General features: G+C 43.6%; 1 pseudogene; it reads right to left on the minus strand.

The window, feature by feature from the left end:
• Positions 1 to 4,316: 4,316 nt before the first annotated feature.
• On the minus strand, positions 4,317 to 5,763 carry LOC127673486 (sperm motility kinase Z-like; annotated as a pseudogene).
• Between the last annotated feature and the right edge of the window lie 1,943 nt (positions 5,764 to 7,706).

Genomic DNA, 7,706 nt, shown 5'->3' on the forward strand with positions numbered 1-7,706 from the left:
TGGCAATATTGGGGGACTGGGAGGTCCCTCCGGTCTCCCGCTGGGAGAAAGAACCCAATAGGGTCTTCTCCATCTGCACAAAAGGGGATTCTGCCATTGGCCATCTGAGTCTATTTTTGTAGTTGCCATTATGGGAGGCAGAAGGGCTGGAATGCTGTGGGGACTTTGGGGGACTGGGAGGATGTTCTGGTTTCCCACTGGGAGAAAGAATCTAATAGGGTTCATCTCCATCTGGGCAAAGGGGGATTCTGCCCACAGCCATCTGAGTCTGTTTTTCTTTTGTGGTGGTTGTTGGGCGGTTGTTTTTTACTGTCTTAGTGTCCTCTGTTTTGTTATTGGACTTGGACTGATGACTGTTTGAATCCATGGGACAGGCTGCTTCTACTCTGACTCTGACAAATCTTTAGGACTGGGTCTGCAAGTCACTCAGACCAAGTCCCACATATCATTGTCTGGGAGGACTTAGCCACCTTTCTGCCCTCCTGGGCCCATTGCTTCTTTTCCTCCACAGGACCTCTGCTGTTGGGGACTTATGCTCTCCAGGAGACCCCCAAGGGACAGTCTTATCAGATCCTGATGCTGATCTCCTTTTAGACCCTTCTCCCTACCCTCTATCTTTGAATTCACAGAGGATACCACCCACCCCTAAAGCCCCCATCTCCTGAGGTTGGTTCTGGACAAGCTATGGGGACTGGAGTTGACAAGTTGTCCCCACCTCTGGCCCCTGCAGTGACATTTCCCCTCAGAGCATACATGCCTCACAGCAAGAATGGCAACCTAGCCCTTATGGATTCCCCCTCTGCCACCCTGAGTGAAGCTACAACTCCCATGAAGGTAACAGGATCCTTGTAACTGTAAGCACTTACATATTTATACAAGTGTGCTTACTGCTCTGTGTATTGTCTGGCTTTGGTGCACCAATTTGTCCATTTGTGTCTGTCTCTCTTTCGTTCTTTGAATGTTTTATCTTTCATGTTTAAAAAAAAATGGTAAAACTTCATCTGCTGGTGACCCGTTCAGTCTCAGTTTACACGGCAGGGGTTGATTTAAAGTGCCTCACATTAAACTTGGAGTGAAAAGCTGCTTTTAAAAGAGCCAGCAGCATCTCAAATTCTAGGGCAAATGGATTGATGGTTATTTTTCCTACAGAAATCTCTACAATTGTGATTACGGGTTCAAAGTACTTTTTTCTCTTGAAATTACAGCTAGAAAAAATTGGTTTAATTTTATAAGATTCCTGTTGTCACTTTATTTTTATGTCTAATTGGTCTTAAAGGTATACATTTTTGCATGTCTTGACTATAAAGGTATTGGCTTATAAGTTATTGGGCATGATTTAAAAGGTATAATGTTGGTAACAAAAAGTTAGTTTCAAACTGGTAACTCAGGGTTGTAGCCAGCAGGAGTGACCAAGACTAACAGGAATGCCAGCAGATGCTCTCTGCCATGCCTCTCTCACTGAAGGGACAATCATGGAAGTCACGAGACCAAAAAGCACTTTAAAGGCCCTGTCACTGTCCATTCAGTCCTATTTATATTCCCTCAAAACATCATGTGTCCTCCAGGGGCCTTGCCTCACCACGTGTCTTGCCTCAGCACATTGAGTCTGTCTTAGCAACACTCCCTGTAAGTCTGTATCAGCTGACGTCACTCTACCAATTGGCACAAGTCTGAGGAAGTGGCAAGAAGTCACCTGAACACCACCAGTAGGATTTTGGTGCATTTCTCTCTATGGAGTCATGACAAATGGAGCTCAGCTAGGTAATGTAAGGTGAACCAATACATGCATGCGTTTAGAGAAGAATCCTCTCTCATGCATCTTTTCATATGCTTGATTTAGAAAAGCTTCCTTTTACCTGTGTCTGCTTCAGACAACACTCCTTCCATGTCTGTTCCAGCAAAACACTGTCTACCACAACTGACTTTCCAAAGAAACCACGACTTCCCACTTCATTTATAGCTCTAAGTATATGGGGGCTTTCTAGGCGCAGTTCATTTGACATGATTCACTAAATACCTTGTGGCTGGCTGCAGAGGAAAATGTTGGGTGTGGTCTGCTTCTGGGATGGTACCATGTGCTGGATATGGCTTCTGAACTATCAGTCTTCTGCAATAACCAATTTGATTGTGGTTTGAAACAAGGAACAAATATTTCATCAGGTCCTTAAAACATTCCTTTTAACATACTTTTATGATTTTGACTTACAACACTTTATTAACACACCAGTATATTTATTGGAGAATGTTATAACTTTTCGTGGAGACGAGAAAGGGTGATTCTACATTAATGTTCCCTTTGCCAAGGAATGGCAGTGAACACATATCATAAACAGCTGATTACAGTAGCCTTCTCTACTCTTTGTAAAGTTATTTGCCCTTTGCCAGTTAATTTTTATCTACATGGAAAACAAAGGTTTAAGTCCTCCTGTGTCAAGCTTAAGATGAGGTTACTATAAGATAATACCAATTAATATATCCTAACAACCTTTGAAAATCATTGAGAATAAGCAAATTCTCTTTATTTGATATAACTACCACTATTCGCAGCCTGAACTGGAACATCAAGTCTGGGGTGGTCCACTTCCAGGAAGTCTTGACAGCAGCATCAGCCTCCCTCCTTTCTTTGGCAGGCAGGCTTATGGGTCTGGCACTGAAGTCTCCATTCTCCTCTGATGTCAGGTACCTTGGGTCATCAGCCAGAGAAGCAAGAGCCATTGAAATGCAGACAGAAAATGTAGACTTATCTGCTGATGGGTGTGGCTTCTTGCATGTGCTGGTGTGAGGAGAGGCCAATCAGGACAAAGCTGTAAAACCCAAGGAGAATGTGAGAGGTGTGGCAAAAGTATGTGGGGTGTAACAGCATCAAATCAGGAGGCACACAACACGAAGCTAAGTCATGTGGGAACAACCTTTCAGGCAGCCACATTGGCATCCAATTCACCTTTCACCTGAATGAGCTTCACTGAGGGAAATTCTGGCTCCCCATTCCCAGTATATGTGTTTTTATATCACGGGAAAAACAGTAGTCAAAACTGCGGTACATGGAAATGGACCTCCTAGTAGGATTCAGAGGATAATCTTATTCTTGGGCTACTTTGCTCTTATTTTCTCCCTGTTCTAGGAATTAAAGGACCAGACCAATGTCAAAATCTCAAAAAGGATGTTCTAAACTAATATGCTTTGTTCTGAAGTTTAGGTGGAACTACACTTCACAGGTGTGCTGGTTAGATTTTTGTTAGAATGACATGAACTATTATCACCTGGAACAGAAAAAGTGCTGAAAAAATTTGTTTGATCAGATTACCTGTGGGCAAGTTTGTTGGCCATTTTATTAATGATTGAAGTTGAGGGCCCAGGCGCTTTAAATAGGATGGCCACTGTAGTTTGCAGTGTATTTGATTTGGTAATCTCTGGATACTGATCAGTGGGGGACATGGGGCAAAGAACCAGCTTTGATTAACAAGAGAGCAGGACATTAAAGGGAAACTTTGATGAGCCAGGACAATTGCTGCAACTCATCTTTGTCTGAGACACTGGATGTGATTAAGAAGACAGAGGCACCACAGAGCTAAAATCTTCTCAAAAGCAATTCCTTGGTATATCTCAAGAGAAGTCTGTTTGAATGGTGACAAAGTCTGCTTCTCATGCTGGAAGTCAAACAAGATCATGTGTAAGAATTTCCCGGGTGGTATTGGTTTGGGCAGCCTGAAAGCTGAGGGGTCAAAGGGGAGGTAGAAAACAGCTCCAGCTTGGTGCTGTGAGAGGCCAGAAGAGTCCATTGTTGGAGGTATAGCCTCATTACAGTGCAGCCCTGAACACACTGGAGATGCCAAGACTCAGTGATAACCAACCATATCAATGATAGGTGTGGACTGATTCCATCTGACATGAGAAGACAGGATATGTGGGCTGTGGACAAAAGAAACCCAGAGGGGGTGTGGCCCAAAACCATTTGCATCTCAGAAGATCCAGAGTCCTGTGCTTGGGACACTGAGCTGAGCCACAGGAACTGAGTTACACTAGTGGATTTTGGTTTTGATTTGATTTGATGGTTTTCTGGTTCTACACTTCTGGAATAAGAAAGTATTTTACTTGTGTTTAATTGTAGGAGGGTCCACATCCCACACTATCTAGATAGAACTAGACTTAAGTCACTGTACTTCAAGAACCTAATCATGAACTGTTTATACGCAAATATTAGTAAAAAAGATAGATTTAGCAAATATAAAAATGTACCTGAAAGATGCCTTGTACTTGTCATCTTCAGGGTGTCCTCTCTTTTGGGGGCACACCTTCCTCCGGCTTGTTGTGTCAGGTCACATGCAGCAGCAGCATAGAGTCCTGATGCAACTTGAAATTCGTTTCTTCCATTTGGCCCATCCCCTAGGCTGCGGGGGTCTTGGAGTGCAAGGTCTCCTTCTTTCTGGCTCACTTGAGGCCTTTTCGAACTGGGAGCTAGAGGAGAAGGTGTTATCGAGGGTTTCGATTACTTCCACCACAGTGTAAGTAGCGATGTAGATGCAAGGGGACAGTCATTCTTCTTTGCTGACAACTGCCCATAGGAGGTGTCTTCTTGGGTGCAACAGGGGCATTTGTCTCCCCAGGACGTTGTCCAGTAGATGACACTAGTATTTTAAGGGAAGGTTCGCTGGCCCTTCTCCTGGTTGGCAGAGGGTAAGTGTCAGGATCTGTTGCTGAAGGGAAAGGTGTCACTCCTGGGTTAGTTACCTCTCTTTGCACATATTTGCCATCATCCTTACATGCCTAGGTTTTCATGAGATGGTATGTAGCCCTATTTTCGTCAAACTCCTTGTGTTTTAAAGCTTCTCTTATGTCTTGGGAATGAAACCCAATGCTTTCCATGGCCCCCATTATGTCAGGGTCTGGGAATCTGGTGTCACTGTTGTAATGGAATGTCAACGTCTTTCCCCCTTGCTGAAGCCATGGATGGCTTTAGAGTTCTTGCGCATTTGGCCTTTGCCTTGGGTTGACAGTTAGCAGGAGGCTAATCATGCTCCTAATATCGTCGGAGAGATGATCTGGTATTTGGTATTTTCCATTCATTACCTTACTGCTCAGTTCCAACAGGGTTCCTGCTCCAAATGGCAGGAATCCGGTGGTCATATAATATAAAATGACCCCCAAGGCCCACGTGTCTTCTTTTGTGCCATCGTAGGGTAGGCCTCGGAAGATCTCTGGAGCAATGAACTGGAAGGCTCCACACAGCCTTTCCAGTTTTTGCCCAGTCATGAATCTGGCTCCTAGGCTGAAGTCAATAAGTGTAGCCTTTCCATCCTTACCCATTATGACATTGTCAGGCTTTATGTCCCTGTGCACCACACCTTTACCGTGACAGTAGCCTATGGCACTGAGCAACTGAACAAATATGCTCCTAGCTTCATCTTCTTTCAGGCATCCATCGTCCTGGACTCGTTTAAGTAGCTCTTCTCCTCTGGCAACTTCCATTATTAAATAAATTGTGTGTTCTGTCTCAATTACTTGCACAAGTGAGACGATATTTGGGTGACTGAGCATTTTCATAATGTCCACTTCGGGCACTGTTGGCTCCAACTACCTCTCCCTCAAGAGAGCCTTGACAACAACTGCGGCACCTGTCAGGCGGTGGGAGCATAGCTTCACATCGGAAGTGCCACCCTGGCCCAAGGTCTTCAACACTGTGTACTGCCTGGTGAACACCTCCTCCTCGAACATGCTGACCACAGTGTCGGACTCTGATGACTCCGAGTCACTATCTGAGTACATAGTTGGTAGCAGTGCTACTGCCAAAGGCACTGGGGCCTGGGGAGAAAGGAAAGGAGATATAAAGAAACTTACAGAGACATGAGGGATGAGAGTAACAAAATTAGTGGGATCCAAAGTAAAAACAAAAGACAAAGTGAAAACCACACAAACAAGAAGCTTTAACCTAGACCCACGGTGACACAGGCGGAGGAACCCAGTCTTGATCCCTAAACCAGGACCTAGCTCACAATCTAGTAAAATAGACCACAGCTCAGTAATGTTCTGGATGCTATTTGATAAAACTGAGAAGACAACTAGAGTACCAGAATGAAATGAATGGAAGAAAGAAATGATTGAGAAAATATTTACAAAATAACTTAAAAATTGAAGACCAATACCCTAAACCAGGCCAACTAATTAAAATACCCAGGAAATCAAAGCAAAACCAGGACTCCTCAAGTAATCAAAACACAAAGAGAAGCATGTAACACTCATTAAATTGAAGCAAAAAAGCAAAAGTCAAAAGCAAGGCAGAGAAATGTAAAGAATTAGAAACCGTAACTAACCACATCCAATTAGGCATTATCTCTAGTGGTCCGTAACACCACCAGTACTCAATAATGTTTTGTAAAGTAAAAGATCAAATAAACCAAAAATGAAAAAAAAATTAAAATTTGAAATTTGTCACAAATATCTTGTCATATAAAAGAAAAAAAAAGGCCCCCAAACATATTAACGACTCAAGAAACATAAAAGCACAGCTGCGGTGTGCTTGTGACTCCTGTTGCCATGTGGTGTCAAGCAGGTAGCATTTTATAGCATTCTTCTCTACCCTCTGGCTCTCCTAGACTTTCCATCCCTTTTCTGAAATTTTCCTGTGTCTAACGTGGGTCATGAAGATATCCTGTTAGGACTTTGACCAGCTGTGAGTCTCTGCTTTGATTCATTCACAGAAGACGTTTCTCTAACTAGGGCTGACAATTGTATTAGCTTAACGATATAATCACCAATATATAGAAAGTAATTTAACTCTGTCTGTATTATGAAGCATCAATAGTAGATCGCTCCTGTCTGACCTGTACCTCTCTAGCTAAAGGTTTTTAACCAAGATTACAGGAGCAAGCATGTGGAACAGACCTCAAGCTCAGTGTAGAGTTGGTTGCTTACCCCCTGGAACCATAATGCCGCTTTTGCAACAATGAGTGTACCTTACATGGCAGAATAGTTCTGGAGCACACAGGGAGCACAGCTGAGGGAGATCATCAATGCTGCCTCATCCCCCCCCCCCCCCCACAGCCTGCAGGGAACCTCCTGCCACTCCAAACACCAGCGAAAAGGGAGAAAGCTTCCAGAGCAGTTTCCACCTTGGTTTCACAGAGAAACACTTATATCCACAGTGAGTAGTGTCTTCTGCAATGGGGTCTTCCTGTCTAGTTCTAGAGGCGAGCCCCAAGGGGAGCTCTCAGTCTTCTGAATAAATGTACTAGCCATTTAAATGTGAAGTTGAATTCTGATTGCCATGCCCAATGGATCCCCAGGACACAAACCTCTGTGTCAATGAGAACATTTTCAGGGAGGTTTAACTGAAGAAGAATGGCCCTAACAGTGGGAAGCATCATCCCACGTGGTGTGGTGCCACCTGCCTGAGAATTAGACAGTGAACAGCACGTAGGCACAGTGTGAACAGCTGCTGTACGCCCAGGCTGCTACAAGCTCCTTGTAGGATCTAGGTTTGGTTACACGTTTCGGTGTGTATCCAAAGGAAATCCTGAAATCAGTGCGCTCTGTGTGTATTATCTATATTACATCTTAATTTAAAATAAAAAATAATTTCAGCTGCCTGATTTGTAGGAAGTAAAAAATGATCAGATGAAGATGAAAACTTCAAGAGTGGGAGGTAAATAAAGCAGTTCAATGTGTAAATACTTAAAGTACTTAGACAACTTAAAGGGAATTGTTCTGTT

This window comes from Apodemus sylvaticus, chromosome 23, assembly GCF_947179515.1.
Source record: "Apodemus sylvaticus chromosome 23, mApoSyl1.1, whole genome shotgun sequence".
NCBI classification, from domain to species: Eukaryota; Metazoa; Chordata; class Mammalia; order Rodentia; family Muridae; genus Apodemus; species Apodemus sylvaticus.